The 21,423-nt window shown below is 42.2% G+C and overlaps 1 protein-coding gene across 1 annotated transcript in view; it reads left to right on the top strand.

The window, feature by feature from the left end:
• The first annotated feature begins 10,232 nt into the window (after nucleotides 1–10,232).
• Nucleotides 10,233–21,423, top strand: part of GUCY1A1 (guanylate cyclase 1 soluble subunit alpha 1) — a 34,995-nt gene continuing 23,804 nt past the window's right edge. Inside the window, exon 1 of the mRNA XM_083754748.1 lies at nucleotides 10,233–10,449. The gene's annotated coding sequence lies outside the window, so the exon portion shown is untranslated. The remainder of the gene's footprint in view (nucleotides 10,450–21,423) is intronic.

Raw genomic sequence — 21,423 nt, 5'->3', positions numbered from 1 at the left:
CCCGATGGGGAACTGAGGGGCAGAGTACTCAAGCAGTTGCATGACAGCCCCACAGCGGGACATTTTGGACAGCACAAAACCATGTGGTTGGTTACCAGGGAGTTTTGGTGGCCCAAGGTGAGGGAGGACGTACGGGAATATGTCAGGGGTTGCGACAGGTGCCAGCGAGCGAAAGGAGAGAGGGTGGCGCCAGCGGGGCTATTACAACCCTTACCCACGCCAGAAAGGCCATGGGAGGCAGTATCCATAGATTTTATGACGGACCTGCCAAAATCCAAAGGCAAAACAGCTGTCATGGTGGTGGTAGATCTATTAACCAAGATGTGTCATTTTATAGCTTGTTCACATGCGGTCACAGCGGAGGAAACCGCCAAGTTGTTTGTAGAACATATTTTTAGGTTGCATGGCGCCCCCTTGAGGGTTTTGAGCGACAGAGGGAAACAATTTACTTCCAGGTTCTGGAGGAAACTTACGAGCTTACTGCACGTAGAACTCAATTTCTCAACTGCCCGGCACCCAGAAACAAATGGGCAAGCGGAAAGGGCAAACGGGATTTTACAACAATACCTGAGGTGTTATGTAAAAGACAGAGAAAATGATTGGGTGGATAAGTTACCTCTAGCAGAATTTGCCTACAACAACGCGGAGAACGTGTCCACAGGGATGAGTCCCTTTCTGGCAAATTATGGGTGTCACCCCCGGGCATTCCCAGGAGAGGGAGGGGAGAGGTGGAGCGTGCCGGCGGCGGAATATTTTTTTGAAGAGATGGAAGCGATCCACTGTCAGCTTCAACTTAACTTAGAGAAAGCCAAGGAAGAATATAAGAAGCAAGCAGACAGAAATAGGAGGGAAGGTGAAACTATAAGGGTGGGAGACCGGGTGTGGTTATCCACCCAAGGACTACCGTTCAAGGGCGGGAGTAAGAAATTGAGACCCAAAAGATTGGGACCCTTTGAGGTCATACAGCAGGTCAACCCAGTAGCATTCAAACTCAGGCTGCCCAGTCACATGAAATTACACCCAGTATTTCACAGGTCATTACTGTCGCCGTACCGAGAGGGACATGAGTGGGGGGAGCGTGAGAGAGAGGCCACCCAAACGCCCGTGATAGAAGAGAGAGCGCGCGACATGAACGTGGCAGGAATCATTGATTCCAGGTGGAAGGGGAATCAGGTGGAATATCTGGTAGAATGGGAGGGGGAAGTAGAGTCGGAAAACACTTGGGTACCAGCAGAGGTAGTCAATGACGAGGTCTTAATAGAAACATTTCATCAGCGTTTCCCAAGAAAACCGCAACCCGTGGCACGATTTAGAAGGGAACACTTTGGGACCACCGATGAGGAAGGAGAGTTTGAAGGGTTCCCAGAGTCAGGGGTGGGTGAGGAAGCCGACTCCGACGACGAAGAGGAAGACGGGGAGAGAGACGGTACGCCGTGGCTAGAAGTGTTTGAATCCTCGGACGACGAGGAGAGTTCCTTCAGGGGCTTTCCGCCCTCACCGCCAGTGGGAGAGGAGGCGGGAGGGGGTGAAGGGGGCCCTGGGGGGGAGGTGGATGTCAGGGAACTGCCATCGGAGGGACAGGTGGTGGACAGGCTCCAGGAGAATAGGAGAGAATCTGCAGCAGAGGAAGGAACCAGCAGGGGGAGTGCAGGAGTCACAGCGGAGGGGAGGCTCTGGGATACTTCTAGTGAGAATAGCGAAGAGGTAACAAGACCCCCGTTAGGAACTCCCACCCTTCGCCGGAAACTGTCACGCAGAGAGTCACGAAGGCGCATGTCTGTCAAACAGCTTTTATGTTGGCGTAAATTCCGTAGACGCCCACTGTCAGATTCTACCAGCGACTGATGGAGTCATGCTTTGGGGGCTCCGTTAGTGCCTCGGTTTGGATGACCAGCCAAACCCCAGAGGGATCAAGCTTTTACGCACAAGCAGCTCACTATCCCATCACAACCAAGCTGGGGAAGGCTGGTCTGCCAAGCAGCTCTCTAGGTTCAGGCTACGGTATTTCCCAGCTAGACATGGTAGATGCTAGAGATTGTGCCTGGGACCTTCTGCATGCAGAACATGTGATCTACCACTAAGCTATGCTCCCTGCTATTCCCCCAAAAGTTTTCTCCATTCACTTCACTGGATTTTTTTTTTTTTTAGGGAGGATCTCTAGCCTACCAGATGTTGCTGGACTCCAGAGTCCATCATTCCCAACCACTGGCCATGCTGCCTGGACTGAAGGGAATTGGGCAATATTGAAGGGGCACACAGAGCCTCAACCTCTGATTTATAGGAGGTAGTCCATGTCGATTCTGCCAGTGACTGTCACTTGTACATGAAGCATTAGATTTCATATTAAGTAACTAAAAGGCCAGATGACTGAAGCACAACTTCACACGCAGCAGTGAGTGCCATAGCAGGTCATCCAGGTCTTTGCACTATGAAAACCAGCTCAGACACATGTTTATCTAATAAGCTATTTTTAAAGAGTCCACTTCTAGTGATGGGGCCGTTACAACTTCCCTTGCAATTTGTTCCATTTCCTAAATATTTTTATGTTTAGAAAACTCTCTCTTGCACTTATCTTTCTTCCTGCAACTTTATCCCACTTCCTCTAGCTAACTCCTCTGTTGCCATGGCGAGTCACTAGCCTCCAAATTTTGTCCATCTGTGAGCTTGAAGACAGCTAGAAGGCCTCCCTTCTGTTCTCAGGACTAAATCTTCCAGGATGCGACATTTCTGTTTAATGTGTCATGACAGATTGCCATATATTAGAAAGTGTTATAATTGTGTTTTCTGTCACCATGGTTATTTTCATTTCCTGATGTTTAGTTTCACATTAGGCTAGATTATTTGCCCATATGTTGGAAACATAAAGAATAGTTACTTGCCGAAAAATCCAGAGCAGGAATGGGGAACCATTTTCAGTTCAAAGGCCATGTTGCTTTCTGGACAAGCTTACAAAAACCACATGCCAGAGGTAGGCAGGGCCAGAAGCAAAGACAGACAGAGCAAATCATGTGAATTTCACTGTTATGCAGCTGGCTAATTTCTACACCTGCTCTATAGCCACCATCCAGACAGGAGGTATTTTCAGAGTTCAGTGACACATTGCAGCCAGGAAAGAACACTCAAGGAGAATGCAAAGCAAGGCCAGGGAGGTTTGTACCCTGGGAAGAGGAGATATGGCTTGGGGAGAATCACAAGGGCCAGCAAGAGGCCTTGGAGGCTGCATTTGGCCTTCAGTTCCCTATCTCTGATCAGTCACTGAGTTCAGCCTGTACTAAGGTACAGTGACTTGGATTCCAAGAATGCACATATTCCCATGAAGACTGAAAGTGTGGTGTAGTGGTTTGGATGCTGGACTAGGACTTAGAACACCCGTGTTCAAATCCACATTTGTCCATGTAGTTCACTTGCATACCCTCCAACATTTCTCCAGGGAAAATAGGTACATCCTATTATTATTATTATTATTATTATTATTATTATTATTATTATTTATTATTATTATTATTATTAATGCCCTGCCCATCTGACTGGCTTGCTCCAGCAACTCTGGGTGGCTTCCAACATATATAAAAACTTAATAAAACATTACACATTTAAAAATTCCCCTATCCAGGGCTGCCTTCAGATGTCTTCTAAAGGTTGTATAGTTCCTTCTCTCCTGGGCTTGGGGGTTTCATAACTTTATACCCTCCAATATTTCTCCAATGCAAATAGGGACATCCTAAGGAAAAACAGGACATTCCGGGATTCAATCAGAAACTGGGATGGCTTCTGTAAATCTGCAACTGTCCCTGGAAAATAGGGTCACTAGGAGGGTCTGCACTTGGGGACCTTGGCCTGTCACTTTCTTTCAGCCTAACCTGTTTCATAGGCTTGTCCAAGGATAAGAAGGAAGGAAGTGCCATCTCTACGAACTTAAGCACCTGCTGGAATGGTAAGTGCCTGCAAAGCTTGAGAAGTGTCTTTTCAGTGATGATTCTGACTTTAGGAATGCTTTCATCAGAAAGGTACAACTCAACACTCTATGTTTTCAAGTGCCAGGTGGAAAACCTGGCCTTTTGTTGGAAGGCATTTGGATTGGCTAAAGCTATTTGGTTTATTTTCTGCATTGCTGCTGCTTTGGGGTTCCTGATTACTGCATCAATGAGCGATTCTATTTTTCAATCTCTTCCACTGCTATTTGTGTATTTGCTCCTTTTAAAAATTTGTTTACATTTTAAAAGTTGTTTTAAAGTATATGTTAGTTGTTTTGAGTTTATCTAAAAGTATTATGGTGTACACAGGAACTGATCTGCTGCAGAGACTTCTCAGCCAGCCCTTTGGTGACTTTTAACACACAAAACCAGGAGCCTCATAAATAGCTTCCAAACAGACATGTACTTCACTTTAACAGCCACCACTGTAATAGATAAGAAAATGCATCTGGTTAATGCATACTGGGTTCAAATGCATGTAAAGTCTTCAACACATTTCATACGTAACCTCCTATTAGCAAAAGCAGTCAAACCCCAATGTCTGCTGAACTTTATCGCTGTTTGCAGAATCTGTATTTTGCTATGATTAACCAGATTTACAAGCATTTAACCTATCCTGGACAGTTCTAGCAGCAATGACGGCTCCTGCAGTACAGCGACAGTGAGGCTGATAGCTTCTTACGTCAGTGTGGAATTGCACCAGATTCTATGTCACTTCTCTGTCTGCTGCCCACTGCTTAGCATCTGCTGCTTAGGGAAGTAGAACTGGCTCTGAAAATGACTCAGCACCTCAGTTATTGGTTTGGACACATGTTTGTTGCAAACAGGAAATAGGGACATAGCTCAGGGGCAGAGCATCTGCCTTGCCTGCCGAAGGTCCCTGTTTCGATCCCCAGTATCTTCAAGTTAGGCTGGAAGAAACTCCATCTGAAATCCTGAAGAGCCACTGCCAGTCAGTGTAAACACTATTGAGCTAGACGGACCCAGTGGTAGCTTCCTAAGCTTTTGAGGGCCTATTATATAACCATGAGTGACGAGTACTAGGTAGGGTGCGCATTGGAGACCCAGTCAGCATTTGATTGGCATAAGTAAATCTGTAGTGCGAAGACTCTCAATTATCTAGCTTTTAGGGATGTAACACTTTAACCTTTAATTTGGTTTAATCTATTTATTTTGCTTGTACTAAGAAGCCAAAGTGACTTTCAGAATGTCACATTTCTGTACAGATTCATCTATTTTTGTCTCTTTAGGCGAGAAAGGCTGTCATTTTCCTTTTACGGTTATTGCATGTAATTACAGAAGAATTCACTTTAGAAGTGAGCATTGTCCCAGTTTTAACATTCCTTTTGTTCTATTGCCCTTTACAGTCTGAGTATGCCTGCAGATATCACCCTTATTTTATGAGTACTGAGTTCTTCTTATAAGTGAACAGTGTTGTATTCCAAAGATTACATTCTAAATTAGAAGGTGTATCTTTAATGAGCTATACTTACATTGGCCATGTTGGCTATGCACAGCCTGCTGACAAGCCCAATGCAGAGACCCACTGCCCCACCCCAGATTGGGCCCTGAATCAATTTGTGAGTAGGGCTAATGTTAAAGTAGGGCTTAAACATGCATAACATGCAGCCAAAAATATTTCATGTTTATTAAACTGACCTAGGGCATTCAGATCAGGAATATAAATTGAACAGCTTTGCTTGCTAATTCCTTTCTTAGCTAAGTGGTGAAGAAACATGTCCACCTACATAATCTTGCATTTTTTTATATTTCCATGCTATTTTTGTCTACTTACTCTCTAGAATAACGCAATTTTATTTAATGAGGACCCTGCATTGCATTCATGATTATGTATGAAAGGACGTCAGGCCCAGATTAGCAAATGAAACGCAGAACTTTGGCTGAGTCAAAGCGGTCCAGTCTCAAAGCACTTTCCCCATCCGGTGTTTGTTTTAGGGTGTCCAGATTTGCCCTAGGACTCGTTGGTGGCAGCAGTTGTTAAGAAACAGTCTTTGCCAACAGTTTACATTGCTAAGTGGGCCTATTAATCAACTACAGCACTGTGAATTTAAAAGCTTTTTTTTTAATTAAAAAAAACAACCCAGAGAAAACAAGGGTAAAAAGAAGTAAATTGCAGGCAGAGACCAGCAATTGGATAATTCCCAAAGGACAGCTCTGGCCCCTTGAGAAGTAACAGGTTTCCTCCTAGCCGACTCAGATGCAGGAGTGGTATTAGGAAGGTCGTGAAAATGGGATGTTGGGAAGGACAGTGGTACCTCGGGTTACAGATGCTTCAGGTTACAGACGCCACTAACCCAGAAATACCGTAGTACCTCAGGTTAAGAACTTTGCTTCAGGATGAGAACAGAAATTGCGCTGCCGCCACCATGTGGCGGCAGCAGGAGGCCCCCATTAGCTAAAGTAGTACCTCAGGTTAAGAACAGTTTCAGGTTAAGAAAGGACCTCCAGAACGAATTAAGTTCTTAACCCGAGGTACCACTGTAAAGAGGGAATCTAGCTCACCATCCTCTATTCTCTTCCCTTAAAGGCTCTCCTGTTAACACCAACTGCTGATTAAAGATTTAAAATAAAATGTACAAGGATACCATATTAAGAAAAAGTTTTCTTTATACAAGGAAGAAATAACAGGAGGAAGGCAGCATAAAATGGTTCATTGTTAAGCATCTAGAAAACAAATGGACAATGACAACATGACATAATTTTACTATGAAGTGCCTACAAAATCATCTTTAGATGGCTAGGCACCATTTTTTTGTATCTCTCTCCCCCCCCCCCCCCAAAGTTGTGAGCTGTGGCTATTGTCATTATAAAATATCCATCTTTGAACTTTGCATGTTTATTGCAAAAGCAGTGTGTGTGTGTGTGTGTGTGTGTGTGTTTTAAAAATCCCATTCCAATCAATGTTGGTGTTTAAGAAGAACTGTTAATGGTAGGCTCATTTGCTATGTTGAAATAATGAATAGAGAAAAATCTGCACACTGTCTCAAAACATGAGAACTGCATCAGGGTCATCCAATTAAACTGGAAGGCTAAAGGAAGCAGCTCTTTGCAGAAAGTATAATTACCTATGGGATTCATTTGGCAGGGATGGCGTGATGGCTACTGAAATAGGTGGTTTAAATAATAATAAAAATGTTTCAAGTACCTAATAGATCTGATATCCAGCAATGCAAGCTCCTTGTTTGGATGCATTTTTATTTCTATTTTGGCTATCAGGTGTTTGGTAAAAGCAACACAGAATTCATGCATTACCTTGCCATTTGCTTCTGAGTAAAAGGTAAAGGTAAAGGACATACTTCACAATGGAGTTGTGGTGCTCATCTCTCTTTTCAGGCCAAGGGAGCCGGCGTTTGACCACAGACAGCTTTCCAGGTCATGTGGCCAGCAGGACTAAACCAACTAAACCATGACGGAAGCCAGAGTGCGCAGAAACACCGTTTACTTTCCCACCACAGCGGTACCTATTTATCTACTTGCACTGGCGTGCTTTCGAACTGCTAGGTTGGCAGGAGCAGGGACAGGGCAACAGGAGGTCACACCGTCATGGGGATTTGAATTGCCAACCTTCCGACTGGCAAGCCCAAGAGGCTCAGTGGTTTAGACCACAGCACCACCCACATCCCTTGTCTGCTTCTGATTACCAGTTGCTGGGAATCACAAGGGGCAACAGTGCTACTGCACTCAGGTCCTGCTGGCAGTTTCTCCATAGGCATCTGGTTGGCCACTGTGAGACCTGAATGCTGGCCTCAATGGGCCTTGGTCTAATCCATTCCTGGACCACAGACTCTTCCACCCAATAGTAACCCCTTCTTATTTCTATTAAGTTTCAATTAAGATTCAGTTGGTTCCCCGCAATTCATTCCTTTGCAACCACCAGCCAACAAAACTGTTTAGAAGTTTCCTTAGGGTGGTTCATTACTGCTTAGCCATGAAGAAGAGTGGCAGACTGGTGCGGAATAATAATTCCCATCCTAACCTACTTCACAGATTGCTGTGAAGATAAGAATGATAAACCATTTTATAAACTACAGTGTATTACAGATGTGATAAATAACACAGAGTCAGATTGAAATAAATGAGTTCAACTTTGAAAACAGGGGAAAAAAATCTAGTCCAAAACAAATATTTTCTAATAACAATAACAATAATAATAATGACATACAATTTTGATGTCAAAATGCTTTTGGCATTTATTACCACTTAAGAACATAAGGTTTTTCATCTGCATAAGTCAAAGTAATTTCAAAACTGCAACCAGTCAAATGTTAGTCCAATTAATGATTCAGCTTCCTGAATGAGAAGGATTTCATCTGTGTTCAATTTGTGTGCATGTATTTACAATGAATGATTTTTTAAATACACACTCAGAGGATTTTCCCATAAAGTGAAGAGTGGATCCAGATGTTTTTAAAAGAAAAAGAAAAAAGGAGGCATATCATGATCAGCTTCTTAAATATTTACATTTGTTTGTTTATTTATATGCAGCTAGAGCCAAGCCACAATGCATTATAAAGTTACAAAATACAACATACAAAAGAACATGCTAAAATCCAGAGCAAAATGAGGGCTCAGGGATCAATATAAAAAGCTAGGAACAATTCCCTATTTGCAAAATTCACAAGCCAAAGCATAATGAGTTGTTGTGTGGGTATGCCGAAACTGGGCTGCTTTTCCAAAGAAGAGGAAACAAAAACTTGTTGCATGCATACAACTCCACTGGAGAAAAACAGATACTGGTAAAGATGTACAGAATGATCAGTTTCAAGACACTGTCCAGCCTTATGCATTTTTTCACTTTAATGACAGCATTTCCTTTCTTTCTTGCGTTTGCAACTCTAGTTATATGAATAACCAAATATATCAGTATTATAATGTTTGCACTCTGCATTTTTGTATTTTCAATATTTACGTCTTATCACATTAATGTGTGCACACCCATTTCCCCACTTAGGATAAGGAATCCTAAACTGTAACCTACACAAATCAGTTTGACGTTTTCATGAGCAGCTGCCCTATTTTTTTTTCTTAAAAAGAAAAGGGGAAAAGAGGTATTATCTATATAGGAAGAGAGATTTTCTTGGTAACAATCAAAGGCCTTAGTTACGTTTGGTTATCCTTACATGGAAAAAATGTTGGGTGGTAGCCACCTGAAGTTTACTCAGCACATACCATTGAAAATCGGAGGTTTCCACATGCACACTGACTTCTCCATCCTCTATCCATGCAAAAGGGATGATCACATTACAGCCAGTCAAAAACAACTGAGGGTGCAGAGCTTGAAGTGTGTGCCATGGGGAGAGTCTTGAGGGCCATATAGAGAGGTCTGGAGGGCTGTATTTGCATCTTGGGACTGAGGTTCTCCAATCCTGGTAGAACTCCTGATAGCGGCAGGCAATTCATGACAGCTTGAGTCTCATCTTTAGCACCCAGGAGCTTGTTCATCTGTAGGCCCCCAGAAGCATCTCCACTTCTGCTTCTCCTGAGCATAGTCTTTATTGCAAGTATTTGACAGTGCTGTGGCAGGCCACTCCCGGCTCAGAAGCATGTTTCCGGCATGATGCCAAGTTGGAAAGGTCCATATAACTTGAAGAGATGGATTAACCGGGCTGGCCTTCTCATTACATAGGCTAAGGCAGTGGATGCTGGGGGCGGGGAGGAACGCAGACTGGTGGAATAGAAGAGTTCCCAGGGGCATCCAGGTATGTTTATCTGTTTGGGGCAAGCTACATATGATGCAGTGTGGTGTAGTGGTTTGAGTGCTGGACCAGGGAGACCAGGGTTCGAATCATATGCAGCTTAATCATCAAACTCACTGTGTGACCTTGGTTCAGTCACTCATTCACTCTCAGCCCAACCTACCTCACAGGGTTGTTCTAAGGATAAAATGAGAAAGACGGTGCCACCTTGAGCTCCTTGGAGGAAAGATGGGATAGAAATGCAATAATAATAATAATAGTGAAGGTGTTTAACTCCCAACAATTCTAGAATCAGGGGGAAGGCTTTATGTGGCAGCCAAGAACCTATCCGTGTTGGTATTTACGGTAATCGGCGACTGAACACAGTAGAACCCAAGATGATGGGAAGTCTTAAAATGTGCCACCTAACGAGTGCCTCTTCTCTCCCCCCCCCCCCGCACCTTGCTCTCCTTCCTCCTTTTGTGTCGCTTCTTCTGCTCCCCCCCCCCCCCGCTCCGCTCCTGCCGCGGCGGCTCTTCCGATTGGGCGCCCAAGAAAGCGCCTCCTCGCTTGGAGCGAGAGGCCGGGGAGGGGCCAGAAGAAGCGGCTGAAGCCAGCTGTCCAAACGCACGTTTCCAACATGAGTTCGCCGGGGAGAGGCTGTCGAGCTGGGAAGGCGAGCGGCGCTTTCCCCTCAGGCACCGAAAAAGCAGCAGCAAGAGCCGCCGACTGCCGCTCGAGCGCCGGGCGAAGCGAAAGGGGAGAAGCAGCGCGACGGGGTGAGTGGAGGAGGCGAGCGCCACAAAGCAGGCGGCAACGGGGCGAGCGCGCGGCGCTGGGGCTGCTCGGGTCGGCGGCGCGCGGCCACCTCTCGCTGAGGCGTCGAGGAGAAAGACGTCTCGTCGCCGCCAGCCGGGGCAAAAGGGGACCCTGGACAGCGCTAGGGCGCGGAGGGGAGGGGCTGGCGCTGCCTGGCGCGCCGGGGTGTGGCCCTCTCCCGCCCTTCTTCGCCTGCTCAAGCGGTGCCTGCGCCGCTCCCTCGGTCTAGCCCAACCGTCACCGCGCGCCACCACTTTCCTTCTTCTTCTGCCCTAAATTGGTTCGCGAATGCCTTTCTCTGGGCATGGTCCACTTGAAGCAGGTGATAGGGGGGGAGCGAGGGGTATTGTTGCCGTTTCCCTCACCTTCCTATGCGCACCATTCCTTCACTGCCCCCCCCCCCCCCGCACGCGGTTGGTGGTTTGGAAGCTCCGCAAAGTCCTGCCAATAGCAAAGCGGGTTCCTCAGCCAGGACTCCTTTCCGGACCTCCCTACTCTCTCCACAGAGGAAAGACGGGCCGCGACGGGCAGCTCTCTCCTCCCCCCCCCCCCCTGCTGGTGCCGAGGCAGGTCCTGCGCCCGGCAAGAGGCTCGCGCGGTCTGAAGGGAACCGGAGCCGCCGCGGGAGCCTGCGGGCCCCGCCTTCCCCCGGCGGCGCGCCCGTCCGGCTCTCGCTCTGCCTGGTTCCCACGCTCCGGCCTCCGGAACGCGGCAGAGGGCGAAGCGTCCCGGGTCAGGGCAGCGGGGTCAGGACGAGCTCCGGGCTTCCAGGCAGTGGCAGCGGGGCAGCTTCGTGGGAAAAGGCGGAGCGAGCTGCTTCCACCCTCACCCTGTCAGGATCTGGAGGGAAGGTTGCTGCCGAGGCCGCGCCGGCCTTTCCTCGGGCCGAGTCAAGAGTTGTCCAGAGTTGTCCTCAGCGGCCACCGTAGCTGCGCCCCGAAAAAGCAGCTCGCATGCTGTGCAAATACATGCATAGGCTGGATGGCTGCTGCTTTAAATGTTATTTGTTCGTTATTGTTTCGTAACAAGATTTGCTCGGCGCTTTACAACTGTAACGGTTCTCAAAGCAGTTTGCAAGGATCTGTTGCATTTAAAAACCAAACCAAACCAAACCATAACTCCCCTTTCTTCCAAGGTCAGAATGGCGTCCGATTTTCTTCGCCCCCTTTTAGCTTCACAGTTGTCATTTTGAGATCAAGGCCAAAATCCCCACTCAGCCATGAAACTCACTGAGTGACCTTGGGCCATCACTTCTTTTGGCACAGCCTACCTCACAGGGTTATTGTGAAGATAAGATAGGGAAGGGTAGAACCATATATACAAGTTTTAACTCCTTGAAGGCAAGACACACTATTGATAGAATTGTAAATAAAATGTTTTTTAAACAAAAAAACTGTGTGGAGGAGAGCAGAATGGATCAATCATTTCATGTGCTCCATGGCTGGATCTGAATGTCCCCAACTTTAGCATTGTAGCCACTTATGTCACACTGTCTCTATCTTACAGGTATGTAGCTGTGTTGGTCTGCCGTAGTTGAAACAAAATAAAAAAAAAGTGTTCATGCACACGAAAGCTCATACCAATAACAAACTTAGTTGGTCTCTAAAGTGCTACTGGAAGGATTTTTTAAAATTTTGTCTCTATCTTGTTATCAATTAAAATAAGGAAACTAAAACTAGAATCAGTAGTCAACAGAAGCAAGGAGGAAAACAGCAGATGAAACCATGGTATAGTGTCAAAACGATCAGGGAAAATTCATCAGAAATGACACAACTCAAAATAAGGCGTTTATTCCCGTTAGAGAAGAAAGAAGGAAATGTACTAGCTCGTTTTCATGCTTTGGCACCAACGCTATGTCTGGTCTGTGGAAAATTTCATCTGTAGATTTTTGTGAATCAAGCACAAACCAGGCCAAGGCTGTTTTTTTCTGGTTATTTGGCCATTGTATCTGAGTATGCAAAACAAAACTCCAATACCCAGTTGCTTCACCATTACCATCTTTCTTGGAGATAGCTCTAAAATATATAGTTAAGCATCTTAGAGTGCAAGTCAGACTGATTTCAGACATTAAATTATTGATACTTGCTTCATATTCTATAAAGAAACATCCTCCCCCCCATCCCAACTCTTGCAATGTTGAGCATGATGTAGGCTATATGGCGAAAGGCTGCTAGTTTTAACTCTCCTTTCTTGTCCTTATGAATTCTTTGCCTCAGTCTCATCTACATAACTTCCAGCAAGTTTAGAAAATAAGTTCTTATTTTAAAACCAACTGGACTAATTGGTGCATTAAAACCAACTGGACTTATTGGTGTGATGCTATCGTATGCATCGTATAGCAATGTTTATTGAAAGCAGAGTTAAAGTAGAATTAATCGCTAAAGGTTAGAAATATATTACTTTTCTGGTTTATGATTGAGCACTTGGGGACAGTATTTTAATGTTTGTCAAAGGCTCCATTGTTGAATCTGCTGTTGTTTCTGCCATTTGTCTTCATGGTTGTGAAGCTAAAATTAAGAATTGTTTAAAACCTTGAAAGTTTCTTAGTTTCTTAGGCAATTTGCCCCTTTTCTAATCCAGTATGAAAACATGCAACTGGCATATGAGTAAAAAAAACAAATAAATTAGTATGGTTTTTATTAATTATCTAACTGTATTATTGAGTAGTTGGAATTTAGGTAGCACTTTAAAGACTTAACAGCACAGCTCTACACACATCTCTACACAGAAGTGAGTCCTGCTGAGTTCAAGGGGACTTAGGCTCAGCCTGACATATTTACTGTGGCATAAGTTTTTATGTCCTTGTTTTGTCAGGTGCATCTGACAAAAATGGATTCTCGTCCACAAAAGCCTATGCCAGAATGTATTTGATAAATTTTAAGAAACCATGAGAAACTTTGTGACTTTATTATACTTCCTTATGGGTTGTAATTTACCACCTACTTGTTGTTGGCATCCATCTGTCTCAAGAGGCAATGGGTTGCACCTCCTGGGAGGATGTCAAACCTTAGTGACAGGCCTGGGCAGTGTGTATGGAGGTCCTTCCGGCAACTCCTGCAGCTAAGCTGGTGCCAAACATATTGCTCTGTTTTCACTTGACCACATCAATGAGGTCAAGAGTGGGGGTCTTGTCGTCTGGGCCACCTACTGCATGTATTTTATTCTACTAACTTTAGACAAGCACGGTGAAAGAACAATATCTTTCAAAGTACGTTGTGTAATACCAGAACAATATAGAAAGTGAGGTTAATGAGAATTATTTCATGATACATCTTTATGGAGTCACAAAAGAAGGTTTTAATGTTTAGCTCACCATCTCACTGGTTAAGGATAAAGGTGTCTACTACAACAATTAACGCTGTTGTCAATAATTCGTTTTGGAAGGCAACAGTTTCGTTAATGGACGACAGTTTCAAGGTATATAATTTATTGGTGGATTTTCATGTCAGATCCAAAATTAAAATGTGGATGTGCAAAATACAGCTTGCAATGTATTTTGTTTTGTTTTTAAAATCCAGACAGTCGGGATAAAGGGTATATGGTTATGCTTCCAACTGTCTGAGTTCATAGAATATCGTGAATTCTGCATTTTTAATGTTATAAAATCAACACACTCAAAATGCAGCCTGACCTTTGAGTGAACAACTACCACCACTACACTTTTGGTTGATACTCGATTAGAATAATTAAACAGATCAAACCTGAAATGTTGCAAATTCAAGTATCTGTCTGTGGAATTCACTCCTGTGGATTCTGATGTGAGTTTTGAATACCTAATGGCTCTTTCAACTGTTGTTGACATAAAATTGTCAGTAGTAATTATAGTTTTGTAAATGGATTGTTTTGTATATTTTTTAAAAAATAATCATCTTGGGACAGTTTGTTTAAAAGGTAGCATATACATTTCTTTGATAAATGAATGTAGTTTTGTGGAAAATACAGAGGACTGGGATGAATAAATTTAAAAAGAACAAACCAGAAGGTGCTGCCTTCACATTGAAGTTCCTAGGCTGGTGATGACAACAACTCTGATAGGGGCGGCAGCTACTGGAAAATATGGCTTCTTATATAATAAAACTAATATTTGTTTGAAATACTTTTTATGCCATTAAGGAGAAGCCATATATTGTTTTCACTGCTATCAAAAAGTAGTGAAACAGTCAATTTGTTTTCACTTTTTTATCAAATGGTAGGGAATGAAATCTTGTTCCTATGTGTATTGCTGTGATTCTGAAACTGAGATTAGGCTTTATTATACTCTGTCAATCATGAGTAGACCAGATAGGCTGCTAGATAAAAGGCAGGCAGAGATGCCCCAATCAGCTGAACTGATCATTATCTCTAAATAGAAGAGCAGTCAGAAGATTCCTTTCACTCTACAGTTGGGAAGGAGAAGAAACAAAGTGGAAAAGGTCACTAACTGATAATAGCCAGATAATTATTTTGGTGCTTCCCCGCCCCTGACAACTGAATGTGAAGCTAACATTGCAGTAGACAAGAGTATAATGCAGTTATTTGAAATATATTGAGTAATTTTTTTAATCAGTTTATCAGCTATATGAACTCCTTTGAGGTAATCCATGAAGTACACAAATCTGGCTCCTATGGCACAAACATTTGTTACATTGCTATTTAATAGCAATAGGTACATTTCTTTATTTTCAATTGTCTTGCCTTCTTTTCCCTTGGCCCCATAAGATGTAGTCTCCATCATGGAGAAACGGGTTTATTAAACCTTATAATGCTTTGGAGGGCATTGTTTGGAAAAACCCACCAAGCAAAAAAACCTGTTTGCTTGGAAGTCATACCACACTGAAATCCACGGGGCTTAGGGCCAATTCACACCAGTAGGTAGGCTCCACACATGGCTAGATTCCACATATAAAGTAGAACAAGCCTCAGTCTTGTGTATGTTCCCTGCAATGCTGCATGCACACACAAGATACAGAATATATGCCTCACCCACATGCTGCAACTACTCCCTTCTGTTGCATGTGTGGAATTTGAGCCTAGTATATTTGTGTCATTATGTATATAGACAGGATGTATTCCACATATCACATTGTACATACAGGGCAGGGGAGAAGCCATCCTAGCCCACGTGGAGCCAAAATGCTGTGGCTTTTAGGAATGTGCCTTTCCTTTCAGAGAAGTATGTTTAGGATTGCGTCCCTGAGGGAGCAAGCTAATCATAACCGACTATCAGCTGAACCAATCTTGCAAAACGTTCTGCCAAAAAAGAGAGCAACATATTTCATGGATATAACCTTTCTTGCCTTCTGTGTAGAGAGAGAATAAATCAAAGTGGAGGCCCATGTACCTTTCTCAGATGTTGTCGCAGAGGTCTCTTTCATTGCACAGGGTTTACAGCTGCTAGATGCTTCTGTTGCAGCAATCACATTTGGCAGCAGCTGAAACCATGTTTGTAACCTGAGTTTCCCCCACTCTTTCTTTCTTGTGCAACTATGGATTTTCTCACCTCAAATGCATACTTAATGGGCATTGAAATAAATCTGTTGAAGATGTCACAGCTGGACTTTTACAGCTTCCTGCAAGTATGAAGGCAGAACATGTAGAGGATTACAGTAGTTAAGTAAAGAATAGTTTTGAATTTTTTGAACTGTTTTAACACCAACAAGAGTTCAATATAATTCATCTGAGTTCCACTTTATGTTTATTTTAGTAGAGTAGTGGGGAGCATGGATAGGCATGGATATGTATATGAAAGGTTAAGAGAATAATGGCTTTATATTTCCATATGTAAAAAGTCAGGGATAATACACATAAACAGTTTTTGGAAAAGCAGATTTGTCACTTGTATTGTTATATCCCTTGAGCACAGTCCAGCCCATTTTGTAATTAGGTCACTTGTAACACGGAGAATCTTGGAGAATAATTTGGTTTGTTTATGTGTGGGTGGAGATATATATATGAATGGGACTAAGTATCATTTCTTATCTCCTTCTGTTCAAAGTGCCCAGGGTCCCAGACATGCCCACTTGAAAGTGATTGCTTAAATAACATTAATTATATAATTATGCAAGAAAAATATTGCAATAATGAATTTATTGCATTGATAGAATTTGGATGGAAATTTCCATTTGCCCAGTTTGCTAAAATGCTTTAGACAGCACTCCCTAAATGCTCTGAAATACAGTTCACAAAAAGGTTAGTTGTGTTTGTTTGTCTTTATTGCCTTTCCCATGAATTCAAGGAGGTTAATAGCATTGCAATAAATATGCTACCTTTTACAAAGCTTGGACATACTCAGTCACTACTGATCCTTACTAAACTAGGCTAGCTCTTCCAGATGTTTGGAATGCTAGTTATATCTATACCTCTCAGGGTGGGGTCTGAGATGAGCCCCCCACCACGCCCAGGGAATCTATCGCCAAGTAGGGATGGACAAATCAGTGCACATCTGGTCCATGTCAGTTTTGCATGTGTTCATTCATGAGTCTGTTCTGCCCCATTCATGGATTAATTGCATTTTTTAAAGTCCATAGAAAAATGTATTTAGATATGCACTTAATAATACTTTATAAAATATATATTTAAATGCTTATTCTAGCTCAATGTACACATTTCTTGACATATTGTATCACAAAAATGTATACTTTTTGCATTTTGGTGCATTTTTAAAGCTGAGAACTATGTTAGCTATTTCAGAGAAGCATGCAATCCAATAGATAATTACATTCTGATCTGTGCATTAGTCCAGAAGGTGTAAATTAGGTCAGTTTGCTTAAAAATGTGACCTGAACAAAATTATTCTCCATCTGTAGTGCCAAGAAAGGGAAAAGAGAAACACTTTTGAATTTAGACAAAGAGAGATACAGTTGCTACGTTTTTGGACTTGACTGGTATAAGCCTTAGGGGTGTCCTGTTGCTTTTGACAATTGATGCCTGTTTATATACTTGCTTCCCATTCAACATAACTTGTTTGTTTGAAGATAACCAGAGCATACAAAAGCAGTGCAAATCTCCAGGACTCTTTCCTCACAAGGACACTGACCCTGTGAAAGGCTATTCCCTGGCATGTTCTATGGCTTGGGAAATTGGGCAACATGAAACACTATTGTGTAATATGAAAACACAAACTTTATCACCCAAAAGCTTCACAGTATCAGTGAACACCATTCTGTGGAAGAGAATTACAATATTTCAAGTAACCAATGGACCAGTGCTACTAAGTTAGTAAATAAATTGGAGAAGCTTGTTCACATTTATTTATTCGCCTGCCTCCCCCACCCCCACCCTGACAGGGGCTAAATTCAGCTTACAGATAAAATAGGAACAGCTAAAAACATAACTAATGAGAAATATTTAGCATAAATCTAACCACAAATTTAATATATGTAGTTCATTTTTTAAAAAATACTGTGACTTATGGAAGGAATGTTTTTTGGTGTCAGATGAAAAATGGGGAAACGATTGCACATGTTAAGCACTACTTTGGCTGGGAAGTTTCCTAGAGCTTGGTTAGGCAAATTCAGAAATTGGATGGTTTTTTTTCCATAAGTTTTGATCTTCTCCATTGATCCCTTGATATCATCCTTTGAATCTGTTTGTATGAGCTGAGGCTGGTGTCAAAAAGGTGAATTAAAGGTCTGTGAAATGTTAAGACAATTTGCCAAGGTGACGTTAGGGTAATTTTAGATAACTTAGAAAAAGATGAGTCTGGGGGTTTTCCTCTAGTTTTTAAAGTTTAGCTATCCAGTGAGTCCTATAATTGCTGACCTAGTTCCAAATCAAGCTGAAGGGAGTTAGCAGCCTCTACTGCAATAGTGTTTATTCTAGAATGACAAACAGAAATATAAAAATTAGAAAAATCACAGGATGGGTGAGATTCTAAAAAACACACCAGAAAATCCAGCAGAAAGGTTACACTGTGTGTGTGTGTGTGTGTGTGTGACATGGAAGAGGAGTAGGTAAAGACCAAACAGACTAGAATTTGATTAAAATGTCAATTAAAAGTACTCTTTATAATCAAAGCATTTTATGCTAGTTGGCATGCTGATGAGTTCCAACAGTTAATATGCTGTACTTGCCCTTTTTTTCTTAGCGTACCGAAACTGCTCAAAATGAATCTAGTAGCACAGATACTATGTCAGGATTTCTACATGGATTTCATCCACCATTTACATAAATATAACATTGAGGAGTACAGTATTCAAATGTGCAATCCCTCTGCATATATTTTGAAATGGTACAGTTTTCAAGAGTGATATGTCAAATGATTATTCTGAATAGGACAATATTTATGCTTTCAGAGGAGTAAATCTTTTGCAGTAGAAACAATGGTCTTGTGGCATCTTGAAAACTATCAAATGTATTACATTGTTATGTGTATGTGGAATGGGTGGTTCAATGAGACGTACACACACAAGCTTCTTAAGTGGTATGACAATGTTATGAAATAATAGGATGGTTTTGTTTTTTAAAAAGAGCAAATCTACATGGCAGTGTAGAAGGCATGGCATCACGAATTCATCACCTCAAGTAAAAACCCAAAATGTTAATGATTGCTCATGTGTACCCAGTAAACAGGAGCATTTTGAGCTCAAGGAAGGGTTATAAAAGAGTTAATGCTTGCACTGAGTCAAAAGCACATTGATTGTCTAGAGGCCTAGACAAAGCAAATAGTAATTAAATAATCTCTTTCCAAGCCAAAGGCTTCCAGTGACCTAGAGATGATTAATATAGTTAATATGCCCTTCAGGAGTAAAAGGGGTTGCTAAATATATGTTTCAAACAGACACATTTAGCATCAGTGCAATGTAGTTCAGTCTGGTGAGATCCTTCCCCCCCCCCCCACAAGTCTTGGCTGGGGTGGTGGTGGGAAAGAAAGTGCTTTATAATGCAAAAGACATAACAAAGATAGATGAAGGAATTAGGCAAGATGTCGATCGTGGCTTTATATTTCCATAAGTACTGCTTATAACCTCTAGTATATGAAAACTGTACAGAGGAAAATGGGGATGCGAAGAAGGATGTTCAGTTTTGTGTATGCATTGTTGTTCACAGTGAGTGCATTGTGTGTGTGTGTGTGTAAACTTAATAAAATATTAAGTAGGAAAAAAGACAGCAAAGTGGACTGAATGAAAAAAGAAAAGAAGGAGCTACTATAAAGTACAAATTGTATACAATGGATTAATCATATGGAAGGGAATACCTGTTGGGACCCCCAAAGCACTGGAACTATATGGGTGTAACAACATGCTTTTGTGTTAGAAAAGTAAGAAAACTGAGTATATATTGGAAAATTGTTCTGCATGGTTATCTTTTTTAAAGGGATGTAACAGTTGTTTAGATTGGAGAGGATTTATTTTGATCCTGCAAATCTGCTTTCCTGTTATGGAACAAACACTGACCTTCTCCATAAAAGCTAAAACTGTATTCTGTGTCTGGCACAGTCTGTATGACACCGGCAGCTCTAGTGAGACAAAATGGCTTGTAAAAAGCTGCTTTTTTATACTATTGATCCATCTAGCCCATTATCCTCTCCACTGATTAGTAGTGGTGCTCTAGGGTGTCTGAGAAAGGTCTTTCTCATCTCTGCTACCCAAGATCCTTTTTAACTGGAGATGCTAGGAACTGAACATGACTTTTGTGCATGCAAGGCATGTGCTTTACTGAATCACAGCCCAGGGTGCATACAACGAGGTTCTTCTACGTTGGAATGGGAGACTGCGACAATGATGGTGGCTGCTGTACTGTGCTAAACTGAAGTTTGTGTTCAATTCCCTTCAAAGTGTAGATTGTGAAATTGCACAAGTTTTAGGATCCTTGTTCTTCTTCCTATTAGTTCTAGTGCAGAAGCTTCCAATATTGGATTGTTAGGCTCTGCTTGTAAACAATAATTTGCAAGGAACTTGAGCAGATTCCTTGGGTCTAAGAAAATGATTTTTTTCTGTTGAAATGAGTAAGAGCAAATAATTGTAAATCAAAATACTTCACCTTTTATCTACACTGAGATGTGAATTGTGCTCAGTTGTATATTTAGTGCTTGAAAAGCAATGCAGTGTAACTATAAACACACTAATGCAATTAATTTCATTCATTTCTAAAATCTGTATGCTGCCCTTTGATGGTTTATAAAAGGAAAACGGTATCAAGAAGAATCAAAGCCTCACTATAGTTTTACACACTGAACACTGCAATCATATACATGTCTCCTCAGAAGTAAATATTGCTGAATTCTGTGGTCCTTACTCTCAGGAAATTGTGCATAGGAATGCAACAGTAATTGTTTAAAATATCCAGATAATACAAACAGGTCATTGTCAGGCTTTTAAACTCAACTGAGGGAGGTATTTGGGGTTGCAAAATTGATAGTGACAAGTAGCAAGATCTTTTAAATGGTTTCACCTGTGCTGTTGAATTTTGAAACAGAGCCCTGGTTAAGGTGGCAGGTGGAATATAAAAATTTCATAACAACGTGGACAAAAAACAAAAAATAAGGGGAGTTTTTCTTGTACCTCTGCCCTAGGACATGTAAGTACAGTCAGCTGGAATATAGCCCGGAAACTAACTGGCAACCTGCAACAACAGTTTGCTTATTAGGGTGGTCACTTAACACATCTCCACAAAAGAGGACGCTGATTTGTGTAAAATTTGCTTCCACTAATTCATATGTACAGATACAAATGTAGAATTGATTACTAAAATTTTAATAGACGTACAATATATTGAGAAAGTCTGGACAGGTGATCTGTGAGCTTGCTCAATCTGCTGTCCAGGAGCTGCTTTTGATGGGCAACTTCAAGGTCCCTGCTCTCCCTTCTTATGGGTCTTTATCTTTAAAACCAGACAGCTCACCAACTAGAGGATTCCTTCAAACAAAGGACTGTCCTCTGCAAAGGAGAGCATATGGACACCCTATTGTTTTTGCCCATTGTGGTTGATACAAGTCAACATCCTAGCTGTTGAAC

Source organism: Podarcis gaigeae (genome assembly GCF_964106915.1).
Source record: "Podarcis gaigeae genome assembly, chromosome: 9".
NCBI classification, from domain to species: Eukaryota; Metazoa; Chordata; class Lepidosauria; order Squamata; family Lacertidae; genus Podarcis; species Podarcis gaigeae.
The sequence above is the reverse complement of the archived record's forward strand: the minus strand, read 5'-3'. Positions and strand labels throughout refer to the sequence as shown.